The 18831-nt window shown below is 46.3% G+C and overlaps 1 protein-coding gene across 13 annotated transcripts in view; it reads left to right on the forward strand.

The window, feature by feature from the left end:
* The first annotated feature begins 4290 nt into the window (after positions 1-4290).
* The window catches only part of ZNF532 (zinc finger protein 532), a 122375-nt gene continuing 107834 nt past the window's right edge, over positions 4291-18831 (forward strand). For 3 of the 13 annotated variants that reach the window (XM_024235903.3, XM_054538026.2, XM_054538025.2), the window contains exons 1-2: positions 6126-6901; positions 6986-7095. The gene's annotated coding sequence lies outside the window, so the exon portion shown is untranslated. Of the gene's footprint in view, positions 4521-5046; positions 5264-5843; positions 6046-6125; positions 6902-6985; positions 7096-17915; positions 18098-18831 lie in introns of those variants that run through there. The other 10 variants (XM_024235906.3, XM_054538024.2, XM_024235905.3 and 7 more) reach the window with 10 other exon arrangements.

An 18831-nucleotide genomic window follows, 5' to 3' on the forward strand; every position in this document is an offset into this window, starting at 1 on the left:
TGGAGGGGCAGGGACGTGGGCAGGCAAATGGGTCGAATTGTGAAGAACCTTCTAAGTCACAGTTATAATCTGGACCTCATTCTAAGGACAATTGAGTCATCTGGAAACACGTGAGCAGAGGAGTGACAAGATGGTATCGTTGGAAAGATTCCTCAAGGTTTAGTGTGCAGAATGCATTGAACGTTGGCAAGGTTGGAGGCAAGGACTCAGCGACCAGTTCCACACTGGGATTATGGGCCTGAGGTTGGGTGTGCGTGATGTCAGCCAAGAGAAGGGATTGGGATCAATAGACACTTGAGAGATGGAACCCTCCCAGCCTGTGGTGTTGGAGCAGATGAGAGGGAATGAGGGTCGTTTTCTGAGAGGGCAGGTACTGCGGAGATGAATCTGGTTTGGGTGGGTGTCTCGGGCTGCGGTGCTGGAAACAGACCCTGAATAATCTTTGGAGATACACTTGTGAGGGACTGAGGAAGGCAGGATTAGAAAGGAGGAGTTGACCCACAATGCTATGGTGATTGAGGCCTCAGCCAATTTACAGGGAGCTCTGGGGCTGGGATGACCCTTCAGAGTTGGCCCAAATAAAGGCAAAAGGGGCAAGTTTTTCTATCTCTACATTGGCCAGATGTTGGCTGCTTCTTGGAAGTGGGTGTAGCCTTGGGCAAGACAGCTTCCAAGAACTGTCACAAGACAGCGGCCAAAGCAATTTGCAGTGAGGGAGTCAGCTGCGAGTAGTCATTAGCCAATATTCTTAGCAGCTAGGGGATGAGGGTGTATACTCTGAAGAGAGAACCTAGACAAAACACTACTGTATCCACTACAATAGCAAAAGCACTTAGGTTTAATTGGGGACATATTTACTTTTAGGTGCCTCTGGGTTCATTATCCATTCCTTAGTTCACTGATAATGTTAATTATGGGATGTACAAAGCATTGTGCCAAGTCGTGGTGATGGCAGGGATGATGAGGGCAGGATGGGAAGATGAAGTCAATATTAGCGCACGCATAGTGCTCAGGGTAGTGTCCGCACTGCAGGAGACCAGTGAGATTCCTTCTCAGGAGGAACTGGGTCCCCATTTCCTGTGTGTTCCCTTCTCCTTCAGGTAGGCCCTCAAAGGATTAAGCCTTTTCCTTTCTCAGATACCTCCTTAGGTTCTTCTTCTTTTTCTTCCCCTCCTCTAGGACTTAGAGAGCAGAGAACAAACACAAACCCAAACACAAGTTTCTTTTAAGGAAGCCCAAATGTAATATAAAAAAGTTACAAAGGGTTAGGAAATTATAAAGTTCTCTACAGATTTCTCCTTTGGCCCAGTTTCTGCAGATGAATCTTTACCAGGATCCCAATCCCCGTACTTCTGGCTCTCCTTTCACTCCTGAAGGGAGGGCTCATAGAAGCTACCCACTTTTCTCTGTCCCTACACTTCTCAACTCTTTCCTTGGACAAGGCCAGCTTTCCAGCATTTAGGCCTACAGAGACAGCAGGAGGTAAGGATTAGTGGATTCATCCCGTAGCCAGGACCTAGGAGGTCATTCAAATATCGAGGGGCCTCCTAAATAATGCCCGATGCTGAGCCCAACCCCCACCCGCTTCTGGTCTCTCGGTTAAAGGCCTTTACAGGCATTTCCAAACTGAGGTTCAGAAAAGGAGAGGTGGTTTTGCCACATAAATCTATTTATGAAATCGCGAACAAAGGATAAGGGGAATCCTCTACAGTCTATTTCTGGCAGGCTAATAATAATTTAAACTTGGTTATGATTTCTTTCAAGGGTATGTTTTTGAATATAAAAAAACCTGATTCTATCCATATTTTGATGTTCTTAAAAAGAAAAGGTAGATTTTTGTTTTTTCCTTTTTCTCTGCTGGCTACCCTGCTACAAATCTTTAAATTATGGTGCTAGGATTGAACGGTGTAATAATTTCTTTAAAAAGAAGCTAACACATTTAACATATTAATCTCTCTATAAACCCCTAGGCTTAGCTTGGTTTCAAGCTAAAAATGTGTAGTTCAAGGCATGAGACTGCTCGGTTTAGTAGTTAGTTCCACAGGGCCTCTGGATGGTAAGATAAAGAAAAGGTGTTTCCTTTTTTCCTTCTACTTTCCCTCCAGGAACACACCTTCTGTGTGCTGTACCTAACAAACAAATTTCCTAATTTCGTAAGGGCATTTGGAGGGAAAGTATGATGATATTTACATGCTTCTGCAAAGCCGACTTCCAGCCACAAAAGATTAAAGAAAAAAGCTAGGATTTTGCAATACACTGATTGGAGGAAAAGCCAAGACATTGAGAGTTAGCAATAAAAACAGCAACAACAAAATCCCAAAGGGTTTGGAATTCCTTTAGTTTCTATTTGGCATAAGAATCATATGATTTATTTGTTCTGCCCTTCCTTATCGACTGCACTCAAATGATAGTTTTATTTCATTCTTGCAGTCAAGTGACTGATTCTATTGTTGCTCAAAGCAGAGAGGTGCACAAGAGAGCCTTACATATGTAGAATAATAGAATGAACCTTTTTGTATTGTGTTTTTGGATGAGGGGTAGTGTCTGCTTTAAAAAAAAAAAAAAAAAAAAAAACAAACCCCAGAATAAATGCTGTCTTTTCAGCTGTGAAATTTAGTGATTTTGCAAAATGGACTAAGACGGGTGCTTTGCTTTTAACTACTGGTCTACCTGGCAAAGGGGTTTCTCTGAAATCCTCCTTATAAAAATAGAACTGAGATAACTTGCAATAAAATATCTTTTACTTTTTGTTTATGATATTTAAAAGCAGATGCAATGTTATTTGTTGCCATTTGTGCAAATGATCAATCGTGTTTCTAGACCAAATTTCTTCCAGCCGAGGCTCCGGCTAAATCACTGGGCTTTGTACAAAGCCCTGCTCAAAAAAGTGTTTGGCATGATGAAGCCACGAGGCAGTTGTATAGCTGAAGGCTCTTTATGATAAGCATTTCAGACTTTAGTTTTGGTAGTACAACTCTTGTAACCATTCAAATGCTGCTTTGCTGTCATTTCAATTCTTAAAAGAAGGGAATGGGGGAGGGGCAAGAGCGTCTTTTAAGTAAACAAAGATCCCAAATCCATGAAACCTAGGATTTATCATGGTATGTACATTATGAAATTCCATATATTGTAAACTGTGTAGCATGTCAAGATTTCAAATTAGCAGGTCCTACTGTACTCTTCAATGCACATACGGTTTTTATATGCATATTAATAAAGGCCCATCTGTGGGAGAAGAAAAAAGGCTCCCTTTCAAATGAAATCAAGCCCAGGTAAAGCTGAAACCCAACCCACAGAGTACTGGCACCGTTTTCAGGCCATAAGAAGACAAGGGTTTCAATTTCATCATCTTGTAATGCTGATAAATGGGATGCTGTGACTGGCAAAATTTGCAGATTACATAGGTCTTTCTAAACGTGTGTAAATATGCAAATATGTATTCCAATTTATGTGCAATTCCAAACAATTTGCTGTTTGAAATTAAAGACCAACAACTCTTCTGTGAGACAATAATTCGGGTCATTTACATGAAAAGTCTTAAACAGCAAAAATGCTACTTGCAATTTACATCATACAGTGCTCCCATCACAGAGAACAATGGCTTCCTCAATGGAAGTTAACGCAGTAGAAAGGTATACTCAGATTTTTTTTTTAACTTTTCAGCACACTTTGCAAATACTAACCAATGAATCAAATTATCACTGCTACTTGAGTGTTATTTTTGTGTCTTCAGATTCCTATCAAACAGGAGTGAACCTTTTTAACAGGTTATGGTGACATTTTTTCAGATTCTTCCATTTTGTCCTATTTCCAGTGTCAGCACAATTAGCTTGACTTGGGGGTTTCTGTCTGGTTTTGAAAACCTTTCAATGGAGTGCACATCTGTTAACAATAAAGGAACGAGGACACGCGGCTGGGAAAACAGCATACCTCATCTGGAATGGAAATCTATCGTCTCTCGCCCTTGCACGGGTCACGATTATACACCTTCGTGACCTTTACCGGGCTTACATATGTATCTTTTTGTGTTCCGTAGGCTATGACCACCTGCTGTATGTACAATATGTGCTTGTTACATTTGTACACCATCTCCCTTCTAGAATTTAAAGACCTAGCTATTACATCTTGTTTACTCAATATCATTCCCCCATTAAGGAAAAAAAAACCTACATGAACTGAACATGCCATGTTTCAATCTGGCCCCAGTGGCTTTTTCTCTGAAAGCAAACGTGTGTCTTTTACACCAGGGCTTTCTCCCCACCCCAGGGGGTGTCTTCCATTCTTTGTGGCTCAGTTGAAGGCGAAAAGGGCTCCAAACCACTAACTAACCAGAGGAGAGCCCCTTCTTCCACCTCCAGGGAGAATTTCAGATTTAATTTGTCCGAAGATAGCGTGCTCTCTTCTTACTTATTTGCCACCATTACAAGGAGAACAAAACACCACCTTGGCTTCAAGATCCTGGGTAGAGGCTCACGGTCTTTTCAACCATCTTTGGCGAGGCCTTGCTTCCTTCCACTCGAGTAAGTCGCGGCTTGGGGCCACGGAAAGGACTGGGTGAGAGCCCGCAATGTCGTTGGAAAAAAGCAGCCCTCCCTGCGCCCCCTCACCAGCCCCACCACCCCGCTCCGCTCCCGGGGCGAAGCCGCGAGCCAGCGGCCCCGTATGGGCGAGACTTGGCAGGTCCGCGGGGCGCCTTCTCGCCGCCGCCGAACTCGGGGCTCCGCAGCGGCCGGGCGTCGGCGCCCGCCGGCCGCGGGGCTTCGCGCTGCCGCCGCCCGGCTCCCGGAGCCTCCCTTCCCCCACCGGCCGCCCCCTCCCCCTCGCCCGCGCTCCCTTTTGTTCGCTCGCCGCCCGGGCCGAGCCGCCGCCGCCGCCGCCGCCGCCCGGGCCCGCACCCCCAGCCGTAGGCCCCGGCGTGGCGGGCCGGCCGCCGCCGCCGCCGCGCGGCCTAGAGCGCGGTGCCCGGGGAGGCGCGGGGCCCGGGCCGGGCGCTGGCGAGGCCCGGCGGCGGCGGCGGCGGCGGCCGGGGAGCCCGGGAGGCGGCGGCGGCGGCGAGGCCGCTCCACCGCACACGCACACACAGACCCCGGCAGCGGGAACGCAGATGACACGCCCGTAACATGGAAGCCGCCGCCGCCGCTCCGACGACAGCAGCAGCAGCCACAGCAGCAGCCGCCGGCGGCGCCGCGCTGAACAAAGGTCATCCGAGCTGCGGCCCAGACGCCCGGGCTTGACCGCCGTGAAGGCCAACCCCGGGAAGGGGGTGGGTGTGCGCCTCTGGGGGTGCGGGGCGGCGGGAGGCGGCCAGGGCGAACGAGGGGCGCAGGGCAGCCGGACGCAGGGGCGCGGGTGGGCGCCGGGCAGAGGCGGGGTGCGGCCCCTCGTGCCTATTCCTGCGGGCCGGGGTGAGCGCGTGAGGCTCAGGCCCTTGGGCCTGCCCGAAGTGGCCTGTCCCACCCTGGTCTTGGGAACAGCCGGCCTTCGCGCCCCGCCAGCTGGCTTGGGGGGCCAAGGAGGAACCGCCCGGGCTAGGCCCCGCAGGTTACGAGAGGGGGGCCACGTGAGCGCGGCTCTCCTACTCCCCCCGCCGGCGCCGGCCGGGCACAGATGCGTTTCCAGAGGCCTCCGTGCCCCCTCTCCCACTGGTCCTGCCTTCGCCCCCCGCCCCCTCCCCAGACAGCCCTAGTTTTCTTCCCCCGAGGTGAAGGGATTTGGACTTCTCCCCCCAGGTGCTTGAAAGAAGAGAAGGTTGGAGGAGGAGGAGGAGGAGACTGGGGGGCTGCTGGTGGTGGTGACAGGGCTGGGAGAGAGAGGAGAGGGACGGAAGGGAGGAGGGGGCTGGGTGGGGTGGGGGTGACAGCAGAGAGGAGCCTGGTCAACAAGCCAGCACCACTGTGCTAGGAGGCCAGGCCGGCTCTGCAGCCGACGCATCCCGTGTGAGCAGACACACATAGCTCGCTTTCTTGGGGGCTCTTTGTCAGCCACCAACACAGAGAGCACACACTGACACACACGTACACAAAGATCTGAGCCAGGTTGTGGGAGGTAAGTGGGGGAAGGAGAAGGAGGGGGAAACAGTGTCTGCGGTGGGCTGTGGGGTGGAGGGGAGGGGGGATGGGCCCTGAGGGGCTCTGGGGTGCTTGCGAGGTGAGCATTTCCAAGGCTGTGTGCTCGTGGGGTGGGGGGACACACGATGACCTTCTCTTCCTCAGGAAGACCTAAGAGGGAAGAGCAAACCCCAGCGAGATCCCCCCTGTGCTGATGATTTTCAGGGACTTGTTGGCAACTCAGCGAGGGTTGCCATAGCTTTTTTATGTAGGGTGACCAGAACCGGCTGAAACTGGTTTGAGGCAGATCAGCTCCTGAACACAATGCAGTCACTGAGCTACTACAGTAGGATAGCAGCTTCCTCCCTTCATGGCAGCCAAAAGCAGAGGAGCTTGCAGGAAGGTACCATCCCTACACAGTATGTGAATGCACACTTAGACACCACACAGCACTGGTACGTGACTAATGGAGCCCTAAAAGATTCTGGGTAGAGAAGATGGAAAAAAAGGTGCAGGTTTGCAGGGTCTGAGATTACTTGGGCTTTTCCTGCCTTTTTCTTTTGCTTAAGGGATGGACAAGGAGCTGAGATTTATGACCCTTATTAGAGAAAAAAATGTGCCTTGCTAGGGTGGGGACACTTGGTTGATGCAGTCTCTCTCTCTCTTTCTCGGTGTTTATAACAAAACAAAACCAAAATGAACTGAGGGGTTTGTAATGGTAGTTTGTTTGTTGCTGGAGAATGCTACTTTGCATGCTTTTTTTCTCTTGCAGGGTATGTTCTGTCTTGTGCTTTTTCTTTTAGAAGCTACTAAAGGGTGTTGGGGATGCTTCTGACTATTATGAAGGCCAAAAGGTAACAATATTGTTCTAGGAAATGAGCATAAATGCATTCCAGTGATGCTGTTAGCCATACATGCTGTCTTTTTTTTCCTTGTAGGCCTGTTGACTGGGGCTGCTTTTAACCCTTTCCTATTTGCTGAGAATGCAGCCGTGTGACAGTAACTGAACATTGGTCTAAAGTCTTTCCAAAAGGTCAAGGTTCACAAGGTGAGATACGCTGTTTTGAGCATGAATTTAAATATTTATTTGCAGATCCATTTAGACACAGACGGACCGTGGATTGCTACCCAGGAGATAAAATTGGGTTCAGAGTGGAGAAGAAATGCTCTTAATGTTATCCCAGTTTAATGGGATTAGAGTGACTTTATGATGGTATTGCGATCAAGGCGAAATCCGAATGCCTTCATTAAATCGCATGTGTCTGGGCAATTGGGAGAGTCAGGCCTGGAAGGAAGCTAGTGTGGAGAATGGTAGGCGTCAGGGCCTTGTAGAGAATGTGCTGTTTTGCATAAGACGAAAGCAGTACACATGTGGCATTTTCCCGATGATTATAAGAAAAGGAAGGGCTTCACCAAATCGAGGCAGCCTAGCCACCTTTTTAGGATTTGAGGAGTCTGAAGGTAGATTTTTGCCTTTTGTTCATTCATCACCTTTCTTTTACCTTGCTCTCTTGTGTTAACCTGAAAGGTTTTTCACTCCGAGTCAAGTGGTGGAATGTCTTTTATTGATTTTGGGGGCTGTTGACGGTGAGTTCGCCATTGGATTCTTTGTGGCATATGTTTAATGTGGAATACTAATGCAATACCAGGAGGAAGCCGGGTAGTCTGGCTTCATCTGTGAAAAGATGCCTGTTAACTCAAAGCTGTACTGGAATGGGTGGTAGAAAATGTCTGATGCCTTTAAAGATCGCAGTTAGGTTTGAGCAGGCATTTTAATGCACCCTCCAAAACCAGAGGTTGGAGAGGAGAGGAGAGAAGGAAGGAGTAAGGAGAGTAGCAAAGTGAAGAACAAAGGCTGAGGGGGCTTACAGGAGAACACTCAACATTTTGCCTTGGGTTCCTTGTGAAAAGAACTGCAACTTCCCCAAACAGGAAACCAGCAGCTCCAGAATGGGATCCAGTGTGATCTCAACAACAGATAGAACTGGTCCTGCCTTTCTGCTGGTTTTTGGTAAAAGTACAGTCAAGAGGAGCCCATAGAAGACATGACTGAAAATAAAATTTTCCCCTACTTCGAAGTGGGCATTTTGTTCCTCTCCGTGTTCAGCAGAATAGGGGCTTTTCAGCAGTGCCGAGGATCTTGGAATTGGTTAAGTTGTGTGCTGGCAGTTGGTGGGCAGGATATCTGCAGTGAAGGACGTCAAGTATGCAAGGGTTTTATAGTTAAAATGTTTTTCATTTGGCTACAGAACATCCACTATGTGATAAAACTGGCAAAAGGGAAACAAGAGTGCATGGTTAGCTCAGAATACTTTATGGAGTATTTAATAGAGATAAATGTAATCTCGGACGGATATACCAGTAAATAGCTTACATGATGGAACAAAATTCTTTACAAATCACTGTGCTAAAATTGGTTTTCAATTCTCCATCATTTCTGACTGCCAGAGGTTCTGTGTATGAGTGTGGCAGGAATATGCTTGCGAAGCAGATCCGAATCCACGCTGCGCGTGGTGTGCTGCTTCTGCGTTTCTGATGTCAACTAAAACTCAGATGGCTAATATGATAAACCTTAATTAGCTTAATACAATAAGCTGTTTTATTATTTAGTCCTTCGTTCTTGTCTTTTGAGAGTCAGTGATTTTTGTTTAACTTTGACAGCTAACCCCTTGCCACGGCTATACAGTGCGAATATGTTTAAAAAAACCTCTTCGTAGGGCATTGCATGTCATGGAATGTTCTGGTTTTCTGTCTTGGTGGTTTTGAGCTTTGTTCCTCTCCCTCCCCCTTGAAGTCTCCTGAAGATAGCATTTGTTTTGCATTTAGACCAGTCTTTCCAGCTGCAAATGCTGCTGAGGGTTGGAGAGCTGGTTCTCTGGGGCGGGAGTCATGAGCTCATCTTGGATTGGAGCTTGTCTCAGGTGTTGATCTCATGCTGAGGTATAACAATGTAGCAGGCCCAGGCCTCCCTGGAGTGGGGAGAGTCTTCTGGGCTGGGGAATGTGGATGTGAGTGTGCAGGATGAGCTAGGGCATGTTCCTTCCTGGGAGAGCCAGGGGGGACCCGGTGCCTGCAGTTCCTGTCACCGTGGAGCCCAGAGCCCAGCCCCTGGTTGGCAGTGCCTGTAGCAGGCTCTAAGGACGACCTGCGGTCCATCCCCTCTGGAGCAGGAATGTGTGGGTTTGGCCCAGGAGAGCACACTGGAAAGAAAGTGTAACTGGGTGTTGAACCCTTCTTGTTTTTATCCTTTGCCTATTCAGTCATTTTTTCCATGTTGAAGAACGTTGGAGCCAGGGCGTTTGGAACTCTCAGCGCAACCTTGTTCAGGAGCACACACGCTGTCTTTTTCTTTTGCTCTTTTCTCTGAGCGATTCCCTGCCCCCACCCACCTTGACTCATTTTAAGGAAGGTCTAGGAAGGAGGTTGCCAACTTGTCAGTAGAATCTTCTGATGCCTTTGACTGTGAATTAGGATTTTAGGGTTTGTGTTCTCCCATCTCCCATTTATTTCTTCTCTTGAAATGTTCTCTTGGACTTTTCTGTGCAATACAGTCGCTCTCCAGTTGGCTTTGAACAACCTTTACCGTATCCTTGGTAGAACGCCAGCTGGCTAGTTCACAGCTGAAGCAGAGGTTGCCAACACAAGGGCAACTGACTCCATTCCCCATCATCTACTCCTAATCCCAGGACCATCAGAACAAGAACTACAGACTTGATAAACATGGAAACACACACCTTTGTGTTCATTTTATTTTAGGGCTGATCTTTAACCAAGTCATGGTTAAAGAATTAGCTTAAAAAAATTTAAAATTTGTGTACAGGAAAATTTACTCTGTGGTGTACAGTTCTGTGGGTTTTGGCATATGTATAGAGTCACTTATCCACCACCACAGGCGAAGCAGAACAGGCCCATCACACCAGAGCATTTCCTCTTGCTGCCCCTCTGTAGTCAGCCTCTCCTACCCCTGGCATCCACTGTCTCACTATAGGGACATGGTTCTCTCTTCCTAGAGTTTGGGCTTTCTAGAATGTCAGTTAGCAAGATGCGTTTCAGATTCATCCATGTTTCTCTGTGTTTCAATACTTGGTTCTTTGTCATTGCTGAGTAGTATTCTGCTGTATGGATGTACCACAGTTTATTCATTTGCTGGGTGAAGGACATTAGGGTTGTTTCCAGTTTTTGCTAATTGTGAGTAAAGTTGCTGTAAACATTTGTGTGAACAGGTTTTTGTGTGAACATAAGTTTTTATTTCTTTTTGCTAAATGCAGTCACGTGTCGATTAATGCAGGGGTACATTCTGAGAAATGTATCATTAGACAGTTTTGTCATTGTGCAAAGATAGAATGTACTTACACAAACCTAGATGGTGTAGCCTACTATAGCCTACTGTATACCTAGGCTATATGGTGTAGGCTATATGCTCCTAGGTTGTAAACCTATACAGCATGTTACTGTACTGCATATTGTAGGCAGTTTTAACACAATGGTAACTATTTGTGTTTCTGACCAATCTAAAAATATAAAAGGTACGGGAAAAATATGGTATTATAATCTTATGGGATCACTGTGTGTATGTGGGCCATTGTTGACCAAAATGTTGGTTTGCGTTACATGACTGTTCTTAGAATTGGGATGGCTGGATCATATGGTACATACATAAGAGTTAGGAGTTTGAATGAAAATAAATCCAACTCGTAACTCACAAAAAAGATCTAGCCTTGACAGCTGCAGTTAAGACTCCCAGAGAAAGAGATCGTAGTGAACATTGTCTGAAGACACACGAGAGATGATCATGATAATAGAACACTCTCTAATGGGATGACATGCTTTATAACCCTGAACTAATCAGAATTAGCCAAAAGTGGAAACAAAAAACTGCAAGTGGTAAAATATCCTTTATTTCCTGCAGCAATTATTTTTAATCTCTTCAGAAACATTTGGCAGTCTAATTTTTACATTCAGGTTCAATAAAACACAAAACAACAATAGAATAGAAATTTTGGAAAGTGATACCACAGATCTTTGTTGAAATCTTAGTTGTGTGTAAACAACTTCTGAATTATAATTTGATTTATGGACTGCCAAAGTATTGGGGTCATTTTATTAATAATATTTGAAGTTCTTCAGCTTTTATGTGTTTTTAGGAACTGAAAATGTTTAAGCAATAGTCAGTGAAAGCAGTGAAGAGGGGAGATTTGGAAGATTTGTTTGGAAGATTTTGCAAGATTCGTTTTTTTTTTTTGAGTTGGAGTCTCGCTTGGTTATCCAGGCTGGAATTCAGTGGCGTGATCTCGGCTCACTGCAACCTCTGTCTCCCAGGTTCAAGTGATTCTCCTGCCTCAGCCTCCTGAGTAGCTGGGATTACAGGTGCATGCCACCATGCCCTGCTAATTTTTTGTATTTTTAGTAGAGACAGGGTTTCACCATGTTGGTCAGGCTGGTCTCGAACTCCTGACCTTGTGATCCACCCGCCTCAGCCTCCCAAAGTGCTGGGATTACAGGTGTGAGCCACTGTGCCCAGCCCAGGTTGTTTTTTTTTTGTTTTTTGTTTTTTTTTTTAAGGATAAAATAGCTTTCAGGATTGGGAAGAACAGAGAAAGGTAATGGTGGTACAGATGGAGGGGAGCCCAAGAAGTGGGACATGATGTTAACCTGGGGATTGCCTTGTCATTTAACAGACGCTTACTGAGTGTTTAAGCACTGGGTATTGTGCTAAGCACGGGAGTGCAGAGGGAAAAGGGCCCCAGGGAGAATAATCTAGTGGAAGGAGCCCCCAGAAGCTATGATAGGAATGTGAATAGGCCACCTCATGCCAAATGTCCACAGAGGAGCTGTGAAAGACCGGTAAGAATATGTGAGGCAGTCAGAGCCTGGGAGAGCATGTAAGTCCATGCAGCACACTTGGAAAGGTCTGGGGAGAGCTTGGTGTTTCGAGTGGGCTGTGGGTGTGTGAGGGGATGGAGCTGGAAGGCAGTTGAGGGCCACCTGATGAGGCCTTTTGGTGCAGTCACTTGAGGGTGGACTTCTGTGTAGGCAGAAAAGACGGACCTTTCGTTACAAAGGTCCTGTGGCAGCCCCATGGAGGATGGAATAGAGGCTGTACGGGCTGAAGGTAGGGAGGCCAAAGAGGGAACCAGCAATCCAGGAGAGAAAGGATGAGGGTCTTTCATCCCAGGTGTTGTTTGTGGGGATGGAGTGGTAGGTGGGGGCTGCTTCAGGGGGCCAGGTAGTGCCTGATTGGAGGATTAAGGCTGCTTCTTAGGTGGCTGTCTGGGGGTTGCTTGGAGACTGGGTGTTCCTGTCTTTGAGATAGCAAATTCCAAAGGCGGAATAGATTTGGAAGAGTGGAGGTGGAGGGACTTGATACAGTGAGTTCAGTTTTGGGCTCCAGTTGCCTCTGGCTCTGTGAGTCTGGAATTTAGGAGGGTTGCTTGGGCTGGAGGTCAAGATTGGTAGTAATGAACATACAACAGAGAGGATAGAAGAAAGGTGTTTTAAAAGGGGTTGGGTTTGGGTCCCCTAAGATAATGGCTTACGTAGTAAAAACCCATAAACGAAGCGGCAGGGGTGGCTGAAGAACTTAGAACCTGTGCTTTAGCAAGTTGGAGGGCAGAAGATTCCCAGGAAGGTAGAAAATGATACCAGTAGCTAAAACCTGCAGATGCTGCAGTAGGTGATGGCACTTTACGTCTGTTATCCCATTTTTCTGATTTTTAAACCTTTTCTTAGAGGTGGGGTCCTGCTATGTTGCCCAGACTGGACTCAAACTAGCTGGACTTGAACTCCTCGGCTCAAGGGATCCTCCTGCCTCGGCCTCCCAAGCAGCCAAGTAGCTGGTACTATAGGCATGCACCACCGCACCAGCTATTATGTTACCTCATTTGATACCGAAATAATGAGAGGAGCTGTACATGTTTATCCCTGTGGTACCAGTGGGGAAACAGACAGAGACCCTCCCGGCTTGTAAGTGGAAGTGGAAACAGGATTTGAAACATGCTCCTTCTCACTGTGCTGTTCTGCCTTGGGGGAGCACAGTTTGGTGGACTGAGGGGTCAGCATGGAAGCTGTTTCAGGGTGTGGAGGTGCCCAGAGAGGGCACAGCAGGTGCTAAACAGCAAAGACACTGACGCCGTTCACGTTGGAGGTGATAGCTGATGACTGCCAGCGTGAGAATATGCAGTGGAGAAGTTTGAGGTCCACTCTGGGCCTTTGTATTTAGCCAGATTTTCCTGATTGTAGTCAGCACAGAGAGCAGAGCATCTGTATTTGCACCAGAGACAGCTCTAGAAATAGCATGTTGAAAAGACTTATTTTATTGGGCACTGGGATGAGGATACAGATTGGAGGGGAGAAAGGCTAGAAAGATGTATTTGTTTTGTGTATTCTTTGAAAAGGCTGAGAAAATCAAAGCAAATTGAAAGTGGTGCCGAGAAGAATCTTTTGTTCCAACAATAAATAAACACAGTTTAAAGAATTCTTTGAATCATCTTCTACGGCAGGAAGTTCTATATTCTGGCTGTTTTATAATGAGGGAGAGCAAATTCTGTTTAATCTAAATCTGGAGACTGAAGTAAGTAATTTTTAGACAGACGCAGAGCGGCTTTTTTAGCTGTCTCACATATTCCTTACAAAGGATCACTCTTTAAGGATGGTCTTCAGGGGCCCCAAATGCAGATTTTGTATTCTTCTGTTTTCAGTCAGTTATTATTACAGCTTTACATAATTAGAGCTTTTAGACATCTTGAGTGATCCATGGAGACCTAAAGATAAAATCAGGGTGTTGTGGTTCTTGAACTGTTTTCTTACCATCAGCCTTTGCATTTTGGGACACAAACTCCTCCTTTCCCCAAGGCTGACTCCTGGGGCTAGTAATGGGTATTGATTTTATCATTTTCTTTTGTGAGGAACAAATTCTTTCTAGGGATTTGAATAGTAAGAATTAGATCATTGAAAAACCTAATAAGGTTAGAAAATTCAAAGCCCTCTGTTTCAAAGGACCCCATAGCTGGAAGTACTTCACACGATTGTAGTTATCTCATTTTCTACAGTGAGCCCACATTGGAGGGTGGGGCCATCAGGTAGCCAATAGCAGGTTTAGAACTGGAACCCAGCACTATAGTCCTAGCCCAAGACCGCATTCATCATTACCTTCTCTCTGCCTTCCAACATTTATCTTTTTTTTTTTTGAGACCGAGTTTTGCTGTGTCGCTCAGGCTGGAGTACAGTGGCATGATCTCGGCTCACTGCAACCTCCGCCTCCCAGGTGCAAGCGATCCTTTTGCCTCAGCCTCCTGAGTAGCTGGGATTACAGGCATGTGCCACCACGCCTGGCTAATTTTTGTATTTTTAGTAGAGATGGGGTTTCACCATGTTAGTCAGGATGGTCTCAATCTTCTGACCTTGTGATCTGCCCACCTTGGCCTCCCAAAGTGTTGGGATTACAGACGTGAGCCAACACGCCCGGCCTAAAACTTATCTTTATGTTTTATTTTTTTGAGGCAGGGTCTCACTCTGTCACCCAGACTGGAGTGCAGTGCTGCGATCTTTGCTCACTGCAGCCTTAACCCCCAGGGCTCAAGTGATCCTCCTACCTCGGCCTCCCACCTCAGCCTCCTGAGTAGCTGGGACCACAGGCACATGCCACCACGCCCGGCTAATTTTGTTTATTTTTTGTAGAGACGGGATCTCTCTATGTTGCCCAGGCTGGTCTCAAACACCTGGGCTCAAGTGATCTGCCTTCCTTGACCTCCCAAATTGCTGAGATCAGAGGCGTGAGCCACTGCACCCAACTATGTTATGTTTTGATGGTATTTAATCCTCCTATTTATAATCTTTATGTGAACTTGAAAACACGAGTTGATTAAGTTAAGCTTTACCCAGGTACTTGTTGAGAAGCTGGTCTTTAATGGTTTTGCTGATTTTTTTTTTCTTTTATTTTTTTCTGGGATGAAGTCTTGCTCTGTCGCCCATACTGGAGTGCAATGGCGCAATCTGGGCTCACTGCAACCTCTGCCTCCTGGGTTCAAGCAATTCTCCTGCCTCAGCCTCCCAAGTAGCTGGTATAAAAGGCGCCTGCCACCATGCCTGGCTAATTAATTTTTTGTAGTTTTAGTAGAGACGGGGTAACACCATGTCTCTATCTCCTGACCTCAGGTGATCCACCCACTTCGGCCTCCTAAATTACAGGTGTGAGCCACCGCACCTGGCCAGTTTTGCCGATTTAACCTAACAGGAATGGGAGAGGTAATTTGAAAACTGATTTTGCTTTGTGTTCTAGTGAAATCTGGGCGATAAAGGCCATGGAGATTTTCACTTGCCTTTGCCCAGCTCTCAATGATATAAACCTGATTGCCTAACTGTCAATGATGTAAACCTGTGTTTTGCCACTTACTAGCTGCGGGACCTTGAACAGGTTATGTAAATTCTAAACCATATGTTTCCTGAGGGTTGTTAGGAGGATTAAATGCATATAAAGTGTTTAGCAGAATATGTGTGGTGAGTCCTTCCTACAATCTTAGCTGTTGTTTTGTGGTCTTTGGTCTCTGTTTTGGGAGAGTAGCCTTAGTCCCAGCACTTTTTTTTTCTTTCTTGGAGGGTATTGTCTCCTGTTCTGCCTTACCTCATTGGCAAGTATATTTGTTTTTGACCATGAAAACAGACTGTGTGTCTCCTCCTTGTCTCTAGAGTTTTAGTTACAGCTGCCCTATATCAGGTTAAAAGTGGGTGAAGTAGGCACAAGGGTAGTGTATTTGTTCTTACTTGGCTCTGCTTTCATTTGTGGTTGGAGAATCTTGTCAGAATTTTGTATTTATTTATTTATATTTTATTTTATTATTTTTTTGAGACATAGTTTTGCTCTTGTTGCCCAGGCTGGAGTGCAATGGCGCGATCTCGGCTCACTGCAACCCCTGCCTCCCAGGTTCAAGCGATTCTCCTGCCTCAGCCTCCTGTGTAGCTGGGGTTACAGGCGCCCACCACCATGCACAACTAATTTTTGTATTTTTAGTAGAGACTGGGTTTCACCATGTCAGTCAGGTTGGTCTTGAACTCCTGACCTCAGGTGATCCACCCGCCTCGGCCCCCTAAAGTGCTGGGATTACAGGCGTGAGCCACCGCGCCTGGCCTGAATTTTGTATTTGTAATCTAGTACTTGAACATTTTTTTGCTCCTGGAAAAATTTTACACTGAGTGGCTGTACTTTAGGTTGTCTGTGGGTGCAATTTACATTGACCAAAGTTTAAAACAAAACAAAACTTGATGGTGAAAATATGCCAGGTTAGCAAAAGCCTATATTCTGACCCTTTCCCCCGGCACTTCGCTTCCCATGTTTGTTTGACCATGCCTAGATACTTATATTCTGCACACTGGGATTTGGGGGTGATAGAAGGGTGAGTGGAGAAGGATCTATGAGTAATTATTTTATTTCTGGAACTACTCTGTTCAGTAGTATGGTAGCCACTAGCCACGTATGACTACTGAGCACTTGAAATATGGCAAATCCTAATTGAAATAAGCTGTAAGTGTAAGATACATATCAGGTTTTGAAGATGTAATGGAAAAAACCAGAATATCTTGTTTTTTATATTGATTACATGTTGAATTCATAACATTTTGGCTATTTCACCTTCTTCCCCCCTTTTTTTTCTCCTTTTCAAAAAAATGAAAACTTTTTTTTTCCTGGAGATGAGTGTCTTGCTGTGTTGCCCAGGCTGGTCTCAAACTTCTGGACTCAAGTGATCTTTCCCACTCAGGCTCCCAAAGTGTTGGGATTATGGGCATGAACCACTGTGCCAAGTCCTTTTTTTCCTCTTTTTAAAATATGACTGCTAGAAAATGTAAAACTAGATATGTGACTTTCGTTATACTTCCCTTGGACAATGCTGTTCTGGAATGGTGGGTGGACATTTAAATAAATTTAGCAATGAAATTTTTCTGGTGCCCTGCAGTATTCATATTTGTTGATAACGTTGAGTCTCCTTCTGTTAACAAAGATAGTGCTAGTTTGGCCCCTTTTTCTCTCTCAGGTGTTCCTAATTCACGTGTCTCCATCACAGGTCTACACAGCCATGCTGGGTTGGTGTTTGCTTCATTATGGAAAGGGAACTAGTATTGATCACAGGTTTGCTGTGTGTTGGATGCCTTATACTTACTGTCCCCTGTAAGGTTATACTTCACATCCCTGTTGAGACTCACAGCTTGAGTGACCAGCTGAAGAATGCTGCACTAGTAGGTGATCGACCCTAGATTTGAACCAGGGTCTGGCCAGCTTTGAAGTTCTTTTCTGTTTCTACCACTTTGTGCATCTTTTCCGTGTAAAAGCTCCAGTTTGCTGCTGGTGTTCCGTACCTCTCGGGAGCCCTTGTCGTCTAGAGTGTACTTCTCACACTTTAGTTTGCATACAGATCACTTGGGGATCTTGTTAAAATACAGATAATGATTCTGTAGGGCTGGGATGGGCCCAAGACTGCATTTCTAAGTAGCCTCCTGGTGCTGTTGACCCTGCTGGTTCATGGCCTGTCACGCTCTGAGTAGCAAGGCTCTGCTCCTCCCTTGGTCTCGGACCTGCTTCCTCTCTGCTTCCAAAGCGATCAGATTCTCCAGGCCTTCCCTGACACCACAGGGACTTACCCTCTAGCTTGGCATGTGGTGCTAGCAGTGAGCAGACATGGGGGCCAGGACTGTTTTTTTTGATCACAGATGCCCTGTTCTGGCATGAATGCTAATTTCTGAGTACTCAGGATCTGACTGGATCCTGGGTTTATTCCTCTTCCTATGTTCCTGCATTACTCCACCTTTGATATTGTGATCCCTTTGACACTTGTAGTCTGATAAGACGGAAGATAATTTTAATATTGTGATTGTATGCAGGAGGTGTGGCAAAGGTGCCTGTTATGACTTCATGAAGACTGTCAGGCCTTAGATCAGCACAGACAAGTGACTTTGGGCCTAGTGCAATGGCTCACACCTGTAATCCCAGCACTTCGGGAGGCCGAGGCTGAGGTGGGAAGATCGCTTGAGGCCAAGAGTTTGAGACCAGCCTGAGCAACATGGTAAACCCCGTCTCTACAAGAAATAAAATTAGCTGGCTCTGGTGGTGTGCACCCATAGTCCTTGCTACTTAGGAGACTGAGGCAAGAGGATCACTTGAGCCCAGGAGTTAGAGGCCGCAGTGAGCTAGGATCACACTACTGCACTCCAGCCTGGGCAACAGAGTGAGACCTTGTCTCAAGAAAAAAAAAAGCAGAAAAGAAAAGTGACTGTGCTATGTTTGGTTCATGGATTTAGTATCCAGTGAGAGATGCGGACTGAAGGCAGTTAGCCTGCCACTGTTTCTGCCCCCTTGCCTGATGAGGAATAGAGGTGACTTGGGAGTTTTCCTCAGAATGGGGGTTAGAAGAGCCACTTCATGTAGCAGTGTTGGAAAATGGCTAGTCACATCACCTCTCCAGCACGTGATGGAGACAGCCACCATTGGGTCCTTGGGTGAAGCTGTCCTGGGGAAGGTTGCCTTGGGGCCTGGACCAAACAGGAGATTGAGTTGCAGGAAGGAGTTCACTGTGTTATATGTTTAAACTCTTATGTAAGAGACTGGAGAATTTTACTTAGTGGGTTTATTTTACTTTGGGAAGGCACATTGATTAAGTCAGCTATAGCAATAAATCAATGTCTGTTGCATGAGTTCAGTTACCTTCTCCTTCTCTCTACAAGAAAGTCTGCCATTTCACAGAAATTCTAGTTGAAATTTAGATCTTATTGGACATCTGGGCACTGAGAGTTCTGTGTT

The sequence above is a fragment of the Pongo abelii genome, chromosome 17 (assembly GCF_028885655.2).
Source record: "Pongo abelii isolate AG06213 chromosome 17, NHGRI_mPonAbe1-v2.0_pri, whole genome shotgun sequence".
NCBI lineage: Eukaryota > Metazoa > Chordata > Mammalia > Primates > Hominidae > Pongo > Pongo abelii.